This window comes from Nematolebias whitei, chromosome 18 (assembly GCF_014905685.2).
Source record: "Nematolebias whitei isolate Nwh7 chromosome 18, NemWhi1, whole genome shotgun sequence".
Taxonomy (NCBI): Eukaryota; Metazoa; Chordata; class Actinopteri; order Cyprinodontiformes; family Rivulidae; genus Nematolebias; species Nematolebias whitei.
The window spans coordinates 23,961,013-23,977,492 of NC_056515.1; positions in this window are offsets into that span (position 1 = coordinate 23,961,013).

Here is a 16,480-nt window from a genome sequence, read left to right on the forward strand (position 1 = left end):
AAGAACACCGGCCAGTCGTCTGACCATGCGTACGAGCCATCCTCCTGCATCACAACATAGTTATCTTTTTGAAGCCTTCTGAACTGAGAATTGTAAACGTTTTCTACTTTTCTATGTTTAAAATGTTAAAGGTTTATCTGACGTGCACCTTGCGCCTGAGTCCAATCCAGGCGTCTGCTTTTCCTTGCAGGACGACCCCAGCAACAAAGGCCTGGTCGTAGCTCATGTCGATGCTGGCCAAGTTGCCGCCCTGCACCTTGCAAGCTGCCTGAGCAGCGTCCCAAGTGGCCGGCTCCTCCACCAGCCTGTAGCAGTTCCGGTACCAGGAGATGTAGTTAGCAGGGCAGGGGCTTTTGGTTGGGGGAGGAGGTTGGATGCTGCTTGCTGATGAAGAGGCAGACAAAAATGTTTGCCGGCAGCTGAAATGTTTCCTGAACTTAAATGAGCCGTATCAGACTTACATTTCTTTTTGGAGCAGACGAAGCTATGATTCCTGTGACAGGCGTCGTCATTCCATTTGCCGGTTGAGAGCACGTTGTGAGTCATCGCCACACAGCGTTCCTGTTGAGCAGAACAAAAACAATCCGAGCTGTGCTCCCTTTACACTGACCCGTCTTTGAGTGCAAGCTTTGCTTTACTTCCAAAGACTTCGGTAGTTTAAAAAACATTTCCTCACCACTCCGCCTGCATTGTTGGGCTCGTTTTCATTCCAGTTGGTGTACAGCACCGGGCTGACCCCGTCGCTCCAGGCGTACTGGTTCTCTGACGTCTGATCTGACAGTCCTATCCAGGTGGGGAGCCTCAGGTCTCTCAGGTAACTAGCAACAAAGTCTGGAGACGCAAACGATCAGCAGTCACTGATAAGTCTTTCAGGTGTTCTGGTTAAAGGCTTCTGCTGGGCTTACCGTTCTCATACTGGTCATCAATAACTGCCAGATCTCCTTCTTGCACTTTGCACCAGCTCTGAGCGTCAAGCCAGCTCATTCTGATTTCATCTTTGTGTCCTTGGAACATGAAGCACTTGTTCCTAAAAAGCATCCATCCTGCAGGAAGAAAGGAATGAGTATTGTCTCCAGACCTCCTGATTTATTTATTCATTTATTTTTTACTTCTCTGTAGCCAGTTTTACCACTAAAAGCTAAAGTGTGAAAACCAATCCTTATGATATCCACAGTGGCGATAAAGAGAACATCTGGACCTTAAATAAGAATTTAACCAGTAGGCGCACGACAGCTTTTACCATTGCATTACTGGTGCAAATAGTGTTTTAAATTTACCAACAACAAATGGTATACCCTTTAAAACCTGCTTTAATTATAGTAAACCTGCAAACACTATTTTTTTTAGTCATATTTATGTTACCTGCAGGACAGTTGCCCTCCCAGGGCTGGGTGGGTGGAGGAGGGGTGTGGACATCTCCGGGGAACTTCTTACAAACATAACCCGCTCCTGCACGCCCACAGTTGGCATCGTTCCATCCACCTTCACAAACCAGAGTTTGGTGGTAAACATTCAGACGGGGACGGGGGGTGTCTTGTGAAGAGTGAAGTCACACTACCTTGATGTCTGTTCATCTGGACACACTGCTCCTCTCCGTTGGCGTCGTTGGGTTCACCTGGGGCCCAGTGAGTGTACACTAAAGGAGAAGCGTCAACCCACCTGAGCAGGAAAAAGAAAAATGGAGAAATGCAAGTTAAGTTTTTTTTTTTTTGTTATATCTATATATAACTTTAAAATTTGTAAGTAGTGTGGAATTTAAGATAGGAATTGGGATCAATGTTCATTCTATTCTACATCTATGACATCCTTTTAATTTACAGTCAACGTACATGTATTGTCCACTTGCAATGCCAAACTTCCTCAGTCCGATCCAGGCTGCAGACACCTTCCCTGTGCCCACCTAAAACAGCAGTAAAACATCAAACCTATTATTCTGAAATGTTTCCTACTTTTTAACTCTTCCCCTTCAAAGAAGCTCAGGAACTAAATCCTACCATGGTGTTAACATATGCCTGTTCGTCCTTGTTGAGAATTGTCACGAGCATGGCCTTCTCGGCGTAGCAGCGCACAATGGCGGTGTGGAAGTCGACTATGTCAGTGTCGTTGTAGTAGTAACAGATGTTCTTGTTCTTCCTCCAGCCTGGATTAGTGCCACAGTCGGGAGCTGACCGGAAACAATGACGACGTTATTTTACTCTGGTGATCTCTTTCTCTCTGTGTGCTGGGTGAACAGCTGCACCTGGGAATGATTTACCTGGAGCAGGAGATGGTGGCACAGGAGGAATGATGGGGGTTTTCCCTTTAGATATCATGCATATCCAGTCCTGATGAGCATCACAGTTGAGGTCGTTCCACCAGGACATGGTTCCGTTGGTGTCGCTCACCATCTCAACACACTCCTCGCGGCCCTCGTGGTTATTTGGCTCCCCGTGGCCCCAGTTAGTGTGTGACACAGGTGAACCGTCACTCCAGGAATACCCTAAGTTACAGAAGCACTCGTTGGGGTTTCTGCTTCTTCTTTTTTTTTTCTTTTTAAAGCTATAAAAAGGATTTAAACCCACCTCCTTCTGTAGGGTTGTGCTTGAGCCCAATCCACTTAGTGGTGCCTTTGCTGTACGTGGACAGAAACTCTTCCTCCTCCTGATTGTGGATACTGACCAGACTGGCCCCTCTGGAGATGCAGTCTTCATGTGCTGCTCCCCAGCTCTTCTTCTGGGCCCAGGCTACATTATGGAAGAGCTGCAGTAAACCAGTTCCATGTCATTACCCATTGACCATGTGATCCCTATTAAAAATGTTTTATTTTAAATGTTTCATTTCCTACCTTGTAACAGTTTCTGAAGTGGGGCAGAGCTGTCCAGCCTATAGTGCAGCCCTGTGCAGGAGGCGGCGTTGGAGCCTTGGTAGGGGGGGTGATGTCAGGTCTGGCCTTTTCGCAGACGAAGGCATTTAAATCCGAACACTTCTTGTCATCCCAGAAACCCCCAATTGGACCCGTTGTCATAGCCACACAGGTACCATCCCCGTTATCTACAAACAAGATGAAGATTCAATAAAAAAAAAAAAAAAAAAAATATGAGGGTGCATTTTCCTGCTCGGATGAGATACAAGTTAGAGTTGTGTCAGCACCTGGTTGGTCTTTGTCCCAATGAGTGAAAGTCAGAGGTAAGTTGTTGTCCCAGATGTAGTCAACCCCTCCAGTTATCCCTCCTCGAGCACGCAGGCCGATCCACCAGAAACCGGTCCTTCCTGCCAGTGCCACTGTAAAATGTGACTGCTCATAGCTGCAGTAACAGAATAAGAGAGATGACGCAAAAATCTCATTTATCGTCCTCGTCTAGTCTATTATATTTAGTAAGCCTGAAATATACAAAATACATAAATATTATCAGTATTGTGATGAAAAAAAAATATCTTTGCATGTGTAAATAAAAAGGTATTGTGTTTAGTAAATATCACCGCCCTGGTAAATATTTGGTTAATGACATAATCAAATAAAATCCCAATGTTTGAAAATGACTCGTTTTAAATATAGAAAAAAAATTAACTAGCCTTTATTGAAGGAATGCATGACTAAAATTGTAAACATATAGTTTATTAATGCTCAGTTTTATGTATAGGAAACCTCTGAACTATAATCACACCAATTCTTAGCTCAATATCTAAAAATTTTAGATTTATCCACTTTTATTTGTCAAGTTTGATTAACTATCTTGAAATGGATTAACAACCAGTTATAATCTGTTATAGTTGTTCATCCTGTGATTACTGTCTGATAATTCAATCAAACCCCTCCATTGGTTCATGGGATATTTTGCTAAAAGACATGAACATACGCACTAAGTGATTACAATTTATTATTGCTTACCTTTCAGAGTAGTGCATGAAAATTACTCTGGTTTTCTTTAAACAGATTATAAATTAGTAATCAGATGGGTCTTGTTTGGATAAAAAAAATTGTTTTAAAACAAAATTTGCCTCAAAAAGCGATAATTTTTCTTATGAAGTCCTTTGAATCATCCATAAATATAGTAATTTTATATTCCTTCTTCAGATTACTTCACATCAGTTGTGAACAGTAGAAAAATGCAGTTTCCCATCTCAAAAGCAACCATTTGTTAGGTCATACACCGGCCTTCATGTGGATTTCTTTACAATCTGAAAAATGGTGCTTTCATACTAACATGTCTCCGATGTGCAGCAAGGAGCTGTCCTGCTCCTTACAGAAGGCTTTGGCATCAGACCAACTCATGGCTGTCTCTTCCATCCAGTAGCAAGAGTAGCCGTAGGCCTCCCAGTCCTGATGCACAGCGAGAAGTCATTTTTTATAAACGGTACTGGAGATGGTCTCTGAGAGTCATAATCTGGGTTTACCTTTAAAATGAAATGCACACTTAAAGCGTCATCCTACCTGAGCGCATCCGTACACGGTGGGTTTAACTGAGGGAAGTGGGTAATGTGCTTTGGGCATTTTGCACAAGTAGGTATTGAGTTCTGTGCAGGAAACGTCGTTCCATCGTCCAGTCTGGAACAAATAAATAAATATCTTCACAAATCAGCTGAACTATTCTGCTTGCTTAAGTGCAAAGGTGAAACAACTGTTCTCGTTTCTTACTGTGTGTAACATTTCCACGCAGTCCTCACTGAAGCCGTCATGGTTGTTGGGTTCCCCTGGAGCCCAGTAGGTGAAGGTTACCATGTGTTCGTCGGACCACGTGAACATACCAGGTACAGTCAGATCGTTCAGCCCGGTCCATACATCACTGCTGGCTGTAGAGCCAAACGGGTCAGGTTTACTTTGAGCAACTTTTATTTGTATCTTGGAAATGGTCATACCAAATGTTTTAGTATTTGTTTATTACTTGGAACTTATTTCTTCTTTTCTGCTTTACTAAATCCATACCTGTGTACAGGTAGCTTTCCAGCCAGCTCTGCTCCGTCATCGACTGGATGGAAACGAGCTCGGCGCCCAGATTCCTGCAAGCGTGCCGGGCGTCGCGCCACGTTTTTTTGTCTCCGAAAGGTTTGTAGCAGAACTCGCCAAACTCGTACCAGTCCGGTCCCGAGCATCTCAGCTCTGGAAGAGGAACGAAGAATAAAATGTACAGAATTATTTCTGACAACAGAAACATACAAAGTAAGGACAGATGCACAGAGATGATAAATCTCAACTCACCCCCGTCTGCAAAAGTGTAGGACACCTCATAGTCTCCAGTATACCTGTAGAAATTACATTTAATGAATTAGCTACTATTGGACCATTATGTTCTACAGTATTAAATTTACTGCACTTATATAGCGCCTTTCTATCTTATCAAGACACTCAAAGAGCTTTACAACATAATCTGTGTTTTCATTTACCCATTCATACAGCGCTCCACTAGATCTATACAAAGACTAATCAGAGCTTTATCACACTCATACACCGATGGGACACACATCGAAGACAAAGAGGGTTCATTGTCTTGTCCAGGGACACTTTGGCATGTGACTGCTGGTGGATTTGAACCCCCAACCTCTAACCACTCAGCCAGTTTACAATACAAAGCTCATCAACTCACTGTCTGGTGGTGATGCCGTTCTTGGTGGAGCCGGCGTAGAAGTTCTGTCCTGCAGCTTTCAGCAAGGTGCAGTCTCCTCCGACCTCATTCAGTATCACTCCAGCGTGGATGGCAGCTGCACAGATGTTTGAGTCCTGTTACAGAAGACAGAAGAAACATAAACATCGTATCAAACACAAAATTGTTTTAAAAAATCTTATTGTGACCCAGAAATGCAGATCTAACTACATACCCCTCGGTATACTGACGTGCCGTACACTATGTAGTTAGAGTTGGCACAGCCTGCTGGGCAATGGACACTAAAACATGTAAAATAACAAGGATGTTTACTGGTGCAAAATGTATATTTTATGGCACGGAGAGGAACAAAACAAATGCATGTAATATATATTTATCAAAACTATGAGTAGTTTGACTCACGTCATTCGATCATTGGCGAAGTTGAAGGTGGGCTTGTTGGCACAAGTGACTGCATCTGTTAAACCACAATTATAGATTCTTGTATGAGGGGAAAACATAGCTGGCAGCAGATTTTGGAGTAGAAAGGGGTTTCTTACAGTCGGGTGTGCATCCTAAGATGTCGAATCGAAGGCCTGCCTGGTTGTTGGACTCCAGTGGAAGGATGCGGACGTACTGAGCTGACACGGGCGTCCCCAGCAGCTGAGTGTCAGGGGTGCTTCTGTCTGTTGCACCTGGGAAAAACTGCAAATCAGAGAAAGAAAGACGTGAATATTTAAGCAAAAGCACCGCTTCTAGATCTTCCCAATCCAAATGGATGTTTTTTCAGATGGTAGCCTCTCTACTCACCGCTCCGTCAGCTGAGTACTCAGTCCAGGTTGTTCCCTCCATGCTGTGCTGAATCTTAAATTTAGTGACCCAGTGGTCGTCCTGAGGGCAGCCCTGGATTACAATCCCTGTCACCTTTCTGGTCTGACCCAGGTTCGCTTGAATCCAATTTGAGTTCGCTAGATCAGAGTGATACCAAACTTGTAACTTGAACATGGAGCAAAGGTGATTATGATGGAGTCATCTCAAATAATCTTATTTTGCATGCGAGGCTGTCGGGTTGGTACGCACCACTTCCAGAAGGCTTCCAGCAGGAATTTCCGTTCAGACGGGCTTTGTTGGGAGTGAAGAGACCGATGGAAGAGGAAGCGGAGAGCTGGGAGTCTGTGATGTTCCCGTCCTCGACGCCCAAACCGTGCAGACACACTGACGAACACAACCCATCACCCTAAGACTGTTCTTATAGAAAACATCTGACCCGTACGAATGTTTTGAGTGAAGTGTGTTTGTGTGCGGCTCCAGAGCCAAAGAAACTTTGTAATTACAAATATGCAACTGTAGCAACATTTGAAAAACATTGTATTTTAATACGCTAAATGAAATCTGAAAGCGTTTACCTTTCTGTTCACAGCTTAAGACGATCTCTAGATATTTCGACACAGTTGGACAGGGGTCCACCTCGGTGTGGGCGTATGCGAAACAGAAAGGACGGTTGTCACACGCCTTCCTGTACTTGGGCAGAATGCCTTCCACTGTACAGCTGCCTGTAGAAAATGGTCAGTTGTTTAATTCATTGTGATTGTTGTAGCCTCCACGCACCGATGTGTGGCAGCACGACAAACGGTTTGCATTTTTAGAGTCACATAGTGCAGCACCTCCTGAACCCCCCAGGTGTGGACAGATGTCGTCACTCTTCCGCCCATAGAAAGCAGACTGGATGTTGATGACGCTTTCATGTGGACAGTGAAGGACCGCCGTGGAGCCCTGGCACACGAGCGCCGTCATAAAACCTGGAGTGAAAAGAAACAACAGGATAGTTGATGAAGATCTATTTAGTCCTAAAATGTGAATACGTTTGTACGTTTGTTGCAATCTGACTACTTCCGCATACTTTGTGCTCTTTTAATGATTTATGTACCAAAAACTTCATCTCATTTAGGAGATGGGTGGTGTTGAGATTGCTTCAATTATTATTATTCAAAAATCTCCGAAGTCTGCTTCAGCTTCTACATTAGCTTCTACTTTTAGCTTCTAGCTCCTGATTGGCTACATTTTGCTATTTTTTCTGCTTTAACTAGCGTCTTGTTCCTTTTAGCTATCATCAGCTAGTGTTTTGCTTCTTTTTGTCAGGGGAATTTAAGATTATGGATGTTTATCACTAACTAATGTTAAATTAATGTTGAACCATGTGTGTGAGGTCAGAAAGTCTTTTGTCTGAGGAGCTGATTTGAGCCTGTATATACAGCTGGCAGACCGAGGTCACCACTGACTGTCGGATAAGCATTGCTGTATTTTTTGGACTAAGGCGCACCTGATTATAAGGCTCACTGTCGATTATTTGAGAAGATTAAAGGATTTTTTAGAAAATTTAAGGATTTTAAGTGTGCCTTATAGTCTGAAAAACACTGTATAAAAACACTTCCTGCCTCACTGTCCGGTGCAGATTCTCACTGACGAGGCTTTAATGTAAAAAGAGGCAGATATTATAAGATTTTTTCTTCTTTCATTTTATTTGTGATTGTATTTCTTATTGTATATGGAATTGTTTTGTTTAAAAAAATGAATAAACATATAAATAAAATGTAACTTTTGTGCATCTGTGAAAGCCTTATCGTGACGTCTATCCTTACAAGTAAAGACCAGTTAAACATCTTCACGTGTCCTCAGAGAGGCTTATTTGAGTAAAGAGATGATGAAAGGATATTCCAACACTTTTAGCTTTAACTTGAGCAAAAGTTCAGCATTCAAATGCAGTTTTCTACTTCAGTGATAAATCCTGGCAGAACAAAAAGAATATGTCTGTGTTTTTACCGTCATGGGGTGGAGGAGGCTCAGGTGTTTTTCCTGAAAAAAGAAACAGGATTACCGCCTATGCTATGCCTCAGTTCTCGTGTTGTAAGCGTTAACATTCCTGACATGTCTCACCTCTTCTCTTGCAGATGTATCCTCTTTTGTGCTGACAGTTGTCGTCATTCCAGTAGCCGTTATTGATAAGAATGGACAGGCAGTCTTCACCGTAATAGTCATCTGGGTTACCTGAGACACAGATGATCCAGATGTTGATTTTACCAAGACGACAAACTTTATTTTTCACACGTCACTTCACGTTTAGCTTCAAACTGACCTGCGTTCCAGCGGATGTATCTGAACGGAGAGCCGTCCGTCCACTCCCAGCCGCCTTCTGTGACCGAGTCATGACCTCCCATCCACAGAGAGATCCCAGTTGGAGTCTGCTGGATCACTCCTGAGAGGAAACAGGAAAAGACAACATATTAATAAATGTATTATACGCCTATCGAAAGGCTGCAGCCAAAGTTTTAGGTGTCCTGGAATAAAACTGTCCACTTGGGTACTTTTTTAGAATATTTAGAAAAGCATACTCCCTTGGTACAAATGGTACAGCTCAGAAAGCAAAACCCAACACGTTTTCACTAAACTGTCACACTTTATTTTTTTATTAAAATAGAAAAAGCTTCATCACAATATTAATATAATCTCTAATAAGCTGTTACAGTTTTGTCAGAACTCTATAAATGGCCTCTTTAGAGCAAGCGGATAATACAATTTAATTTTAAATGTGTAAGATCACTCTGAGGCAGGAAACATAAATAATCTTTGTTTGGATCATACAAAAAGAAAGCTTTTAGGAGTTTGTTTATTTTTTTCTTTAAAAAATGTATTACTAAGTAATAAAAATTAAAAGAGAACTATTTTTTTAAAAAGAATTTATGTTTTCTGTTATATAGTTACATAAAGATATGACAGTGCTTTATGTTTTTAACACATTTCAACTTAATTTTGAATGAAATGTGCATAAATATGCTATAATATAAAAAATGTTTTCGTCAAAAGAAATGAAACACAACGTGATAGTGTTGTCAAAGGCTGAATAAATTGTGTTTTGACATACATTTTTAAAAGATAATTGTGGTGTTTGTCCTACTGGTAGATTGCGTTTGTGTTGTATACATGCTTTAATTTAATGTTTGTTTGTTTTTTTTGTTTATGTGATGGCAAAAACTGGAACAGTATGACGGAGCTTTAGGGCCAGGCTAAGAAAAAAAATAAAATTACATGACGAACGAGAATAAAGTCGAAATAATACGAGAATAAATTTGTAGTATTACGAAAGTAGAAACAATAAGAGAATAAAGTCATAATATTATGAGAATGAACTTGTAATATTACCAGAATAAAGTTGTAATATTATCAGAACTTCGAGATGAAAAATCATTCTTACAGTTGTGGTAAAATGATGAATGTTGATGTCGGTAGTACAATAACAGGGGCCCAACGCATTGTGGCATATGGATTCTTATGATAAACGGATTGCAATTAATGGCTGCATTCATGGATATAGTCATCACATAATGTGGACGGAGGAATATTTCACAAATAGTGGCCCAAAAGTGATCGCGAACAACTTCATAAACACAGTGACTCGCACTGGAGGCTGTCCACAGCAGGTGTGAGCCGGCCCAGGACGTATTACGAATTTATTCTCATAATATTTGGACTTTACTCTCATAATATTATGACTTTTTTCTCGTAATGTAATTTTTTTCCCCTTAGCGTGGCCCAAAGCTCCGTTGTAGGAACAAGACCCAGTACATTTTATATACTTTTTATTGGAAAACTCAGATCAGTATAATAAAAAAAAAACATTATTTTGCTAATAACTAAATAAATTTGTGTGAATGAAGCAGGTTCACTAACACATGAAATTTTCAGCTGTAGTTTTCTGTGGAGCAAAGACCAAACCTGACAAAAGCTGGTCCATCGGGGCGATAAAGGAGACGTGTATAAATACCCTGTATGAAGGCCTGCTCAAAGGGATCCGTGATGCTGAGAAGGTCTCCTCCTTGGTTGACGCAGTCGGCTCGGGCCTCTGCCCAGGTTCTTTCCGACAAATAGTTAAACAGGTAGCAGAAGTCGTTATAAGGGTCAAACATCCATGAGCCACATTTTTCATTCCATCCTGTAATAAACGGTTTATTCAGAATACATTGTCAGATTGTTAATATCAGCTTCAGGTCTAAGAAAAAAACATAAGAGGACCTGGTCCAGATGTTGGAGGCTGGGGAGGAGGTCCTTGTCCTTTAGCTACAGAAAGATAAATAATTATAATTACAACCGGAAAATAAAAGAAGGAGCATAATACTAAGAGCATCCCACCTTTTTTGCAAATATATTGCTTTGTGGAGGTGCAGAAATCATCATTAAGCATCCCAGGCTCGACGTGGTTCATTCCTCTGAGGTGCACGCAGTCTTCGTTTCCCTGCCAGTTGTCTGGTTGGTTGGGCCCCCATGGGAGGAAGACCTGAGATCCACAGAAACCAGCAGCATAGACTGAAAGACTGCTCTGACTTGTAAACAAGCATCTTTATAGTCAGAACGCAGCATGACTCCTATCGCTGCTACAGTAGTTTCTTCTCTTACTGGAGACGTTCCATCGGTGAACACAAACTGGTTTTCAACATCGATGTCATTCAAACCCACCCAGGCTTCACCTGGCATGTGCGCTGCAACAAAAAAGCATATCATATATAAAAAACAACAACTGGCAGCTACATATTTTGCTCCTCTGCTAGCGATCACTTGATTTCTCCGCTGCTCACCGGTCAGGAAACTCAGTTCCTCTTGTTCTTCGAAGCTGACCAGATGACCCCGCTCGCTCACACACTGAGCCTCGGCATCGTGCCAGTTCTTTGCATTCTCGTTCTCAAAATGATAGCAGAAGTCCTTGAACAGCAAGTACCCACGGTCACAGTGGCCAGCTGAATGAAACAAGGGTTACTGATGGAGCTGGAGCTGCATCGTAAAGGGTAAGAGCGTAAACTTGGACTGACCTGGAGTGGCTGTTGGTTTTGGGTTCTGTCCACCTGTCAACTCACAGATGTAACCCAGACTCTTGAAGCAGTTGGTCGTTTCCCATTTACCTTCATAATTTCCTGCAAGATAACACAAGCTCAGCATTGTAAAGCGTAATTATAAAAATATTCTGATTATCATCAGAGTGGTGTAAAGTGGGCGGTACCTGTAAAGATCTGTCCACAGTCCCAGCGGCCTTCAGTGTTTCTGGGCCAACCTGCACCGTAGTTTGAAAACGTTGTGTCGCTTTTATCCACCCATTTAAAATCCCCGTCTTGGTATTGATCTGGTGACGAGAAAAACAAACAAACATGGAAATGAGTAAAGCAGCATATTAGCAATGTACATTAAGAAAAAAAAAAGTCGTTTCTTAAATGAAACGTTCAAATAGAGTCTGCAGTCACCGGATAAGCCGATCCAGATGTCAGGAATGTCCACTTGGTGAAAGTCTGGAAGTTTCCCGTTTATGAAGTACTGCTCTTCCTGACTGTGAGAGGAACAGGACAAACAGTGCATGATGAAATATTGTAGAAGGCTGCTTGGATGCAGTTATGATGCTTGATACAAAGAAATCGCGGTGCTTTTTGTTCTTCAAGGAGTTTTACTATTTAGACCTATCAAGGTCACTTTTATGCATCACTTTCCAACTCTTTAGTTTATCCATTCATCCATCCATCAATTATCTGGACCCGCTTCTTTCTTTCTAGGTTACAGGTTCACTCTCACTCACGCCTAGACACTTTAAAGTTACCAATCAGCCTAACATGCATGTTTTTGGTCTGTGGGAGGAAACCGGAGCAGATGGAAAAAACCCACGCATGCACGGAGAGAACATGCAAACTCCACCCAGAAAGGCCCCCAGCTGGGATTTGATCCAGTCACCTTCTCACTGAGAGGCAACAGTTCTACCAACCAGTGGTGTAGTCTATGTGATACGCGGGTATACGGAGTATAACCACTAGAAAAGCTTGGGAATTTCAGTATACCCACTTAAAGGTGCCCAGTGATACATGACATGGGCTCGTGTCACTGTCTACACATTTGGAACATTTTAAAGACACATTAAGTTGGTTCAACCTGTTTTTTTGTATAATTAATACTTCTGTACTTACTACTTAATACTTGAACACGTTTTGCTTTGATACCGTTTTATAAATTCTATGTTTTTAGTACAAAGCCAACTGTTGTACAATGTTTGTTGTGCATTTATTCAAATAAAAGCATCAGAGAAATTTTTAAATGTTCAATATGCATAAAAATCAAACTAAATTAATGATTACATTGCACTAACTGGTGTACTTTGGTTTCTAAGCACAGTATACCCACTACAAAAATGTAGACTACACCACTGCACCGTACCGCACATGTTTAGTTTAGCGTTTCCTAAAAGTACCCATCGCAATGTCTTAAAGATGGGCAAAAAAACAACAAGTGGGTAAAAATGATGGATGGACGAACAAAATATGCACAATAGTGATGGATAATCTTTTAAAATGTGTAAGCAAAATTGGTGCACAGATTTTAACTCCCCCTCCAGGTTTTGTTTTACCTAAGGAAACAGACGAAGTATCTGAAAATACATCAACAACAGCGATGTCATTTTTTTTTTACAGTTTACAGTCAACCTCTTTGTTTACGTTGAGTGCGTACCTGCGTTTCAGAGTTATATATCAGCACATCTGGAAAACTACTGGAGTAAGCTCTTTCAAACTGCACTAACTTTGAAATAGTTCAGAATAATAATTTATGTTTATTTATGAGCACCTTTAAATCATATAATGAGCATCAAAGCAGATTTAGAGTTTGGGATCTTTTGTAAAGACAAAACTAGCATTTTAAAAAGAAAGTGGCAAAAGTAAGATATCGCCTTTTTAAACAATAACTTAAACACATTTTCTGCACTATTAATAAAAAAGGATTAATTCCATCCTTTAAACTATCACTGAACTGGTTCCTCAAGTTAGACACTAAAGACAGGTGGCACCAAACGACAGAGTTTGTGTCAGGTACCAGCAACCAAACAAAATTTTGTTGTTATCGCTGAGACACATGAATTTATTAAAAGTACCACTAATCAAACCACAGCTGAGAGGTGATTAATTTAGACAAAGTGTATGGGGAGATGAACAGGTGGTTTAACAGTTCAAATTAAGATAAAGTTTGCCTATGATTGCAGTAAATTAATCATAATATAACATTGACTTATATAACATTTCTTCCAGCATAAACTTGTGATGCTGATCATCATTTGTGTCACTGTAAGAAAGCACACAAACCACATGTTTCTGGCTTTAATAAGAAAATGCGCACAGTCTTGCTCCTCCCCTACTTGTTTATAATCAGCAGATGAGCCTGCACACTGGAGCACTTGGTCAAAGCTTCGTGCCATGTGGTCAGCAGGTTGACGTTACTGACCATCCAGTAACAGCTGCCGGCAAAGCTGTGCCAACCAGGAGGACAGAGGGCTGCAGGGAGAGTCGTCGAAACAGTTAGGACTCCAAACAAAGTGCGTCCGCTTTAATTATAATGATCATATGAAACCTTCAACTTACTGTTGAGCGGACGTTTGCACATGTACGGACGCTCATATCGACACAAATGGGACCTCCACTTTCCAAATGAATCGGATGCATCTTTGATTATTGCCGCGCACGAGCCGACCTGTGGATCACTGGAAGAGAATACAGGCTTCAGATAAAGTTCATACCAATTTGAATGTTGTCTATTAAAATAGGATATCTCACACTGTAGGTTGACCCTCGTCCCAGTCGGTGTATGATACCGGAAAGGCGTCGGACCACCCAAACTGGCTGTGCCCAGGATCCACCTGACATGAAATCTTGTTGCATTTCTGCAGGAACAAAGCTCATGTTCACCTTCACGTCCTCACCATTCATATTTATGATTTGAATCAAGAGGCTCCGACTGTCCCAGCATGTTTTTCTCACCAGCGTGGAAAGGCCAATCCAGAGGTCCAGATGTGTCGTACCCAGTTTTCCCATCACATACGTGTTCTCGTCTGCTGAGGTGATGGACACCAGGTCGGCCCCCTCCAGCACGCAGTCGTGTCTGGCTGCCGTCCAGCTCTTCCTGCTTTCTGATTTAAGCTTGTAGCAGTTGGAGCCATACTGGTGCCACCCGTTGGATAGGTCACACTGTGGGGCAGGGTTTGCTGCAAAGCAGATAATAATTATAAAGAGACGGTCTTGAGCGGGGCTAGGTTCTGTTTGAGATGGTTTGTAATTTATTATTTAATTAATGGCTTCTAACTCCAATAAAATCCTTTTAATGTAAAAGTGATCATTTTATTTTGTTTTTTACTCTCAACACGTGGCCTCCTCAAAACATCGTATCACTTGGAAAAACGAAACTATAAGTTTAAGCTTTTTAGGCTTGCTAGTCATTTGTGTTAATTGGGACAAAAGATAAATTGGTTCAGATTAAAAAGAATACACCGAGTACAAAACATCAACAAAGACAAACCAAATAAAACCCAGCAGCTCTTGCATTGAAAAGATTAGGAATAATGTTTGAACGTGTTTTCTGTCAGTGTGTTCAAGTAATGCACCCGGACTCGACCCTTCAACTTGTTCAAATTTCAGATCAATCTCAAAACTTCCCTTTCTTTCTAAAATCTTGGAGAAAATAGTTTTTATTCAACCAAATATTTTTTGGAATGAAAATTGATTTTTTTGAGAGTTTTCAGTCTGGTTTTAAACAACTACACAGCACCAAAGCAGCCTTGATAAGGGTCTGTAACAACATTCTTCTAGCAAATTATTCTGGTCAGGTTGTGCTCCTTGCACTCCTGGACCTTACCGCTGCTTTTGACACCATTGACCACAGTATCCTTATATCACAGTTAGAACACTGGGTTGGGATTACTGGTGCAGCATTAGAATGGTTCTGTTCATATCTGAGTGAAACGAGTTTTTGTGTTAATGTTGGTGATAGTTTATCTGCTTCAGTGCCTCTTTCCTGCGGGGTCCCACAAGGCTCCATTCTTGGACCCCTTCTGTTCTCATTGTATCTGCTCCCCTTGGGGTATATCCTGAGGAAACATGGTCTTTCGTTTCATTGTTATGCTGATGATTGTCAGATCTATCTGCTCTTAAAACTCAGCAGTTCCTGCTCCATTCGTCCTCTGTTAAAATGTCTCGATGATATCAAGGCATGGATGGCTTCAAACTGTTTAAGTGTTAATGATCAGAAAACTGAAGTTGTGTTTATCCTTAGCTCTATCGCTGTCACTGATGCGGTAAATCTTTACTCTCTTCAGCCTTTTCTTAAGCAGTCTGTTACAAATCTCAGGATGGTTTTAGACTCAGACTTTGAGTTTAATAAACAGATCAACTCTGTTCTTCAAGAAAAGCTTCTTCCAGTTAAGGCAGATAGCTAAGTTTAAGTACAAGCTGACCAGATCTGACCTTGAAAAAAATAGTCCATGTATTCATCACTTACAATCCAGCTGGACGTGTAATGCGTGTTGGGGTCAGTCAGGCTTCCCTTTCACGTCTCCAGCTCATCCAAAATGCTGCAGTTCGGCTATTAACAGGACCTCATAGGTTTGAACATATTTAATTGGTTTTGTCCTCCCTTCACTGGCTCCCTGTGTGTGTCAGAATTGTTTTTAAAATCATCCTGTTGACATTTAAGTGCATTAATGGCCTTGCATCCTCATACGTCTCTGACCTACTTCAACCATGTGATCTCTCTCGGTTGCTGAGATCATCTAACCATCTGCTTTTGGTTGTACCAAAAACCAGGCTGAAGCTCAGAGGAGATCGTGCTTTTTCAGTTATTGGCCCTAAACTCTGGAACAATCTGCCCCTCAACATTAGACAGACTACTTCACTCCCTGCTTTTAAATCTCTCCTGAAAATGCACCTGTATTCACTGACATTTAACACAGTGCGATCTGATTTAGTATCTCATTGTTTCTCATAGTGTTTGTGTTTTGATGTTTTATTTTTGATGCTTTCAATTATATCTTGTTATTTTTTACTTGATGCTGTGATTTTATTGTTAAGCACTTTGGGCGC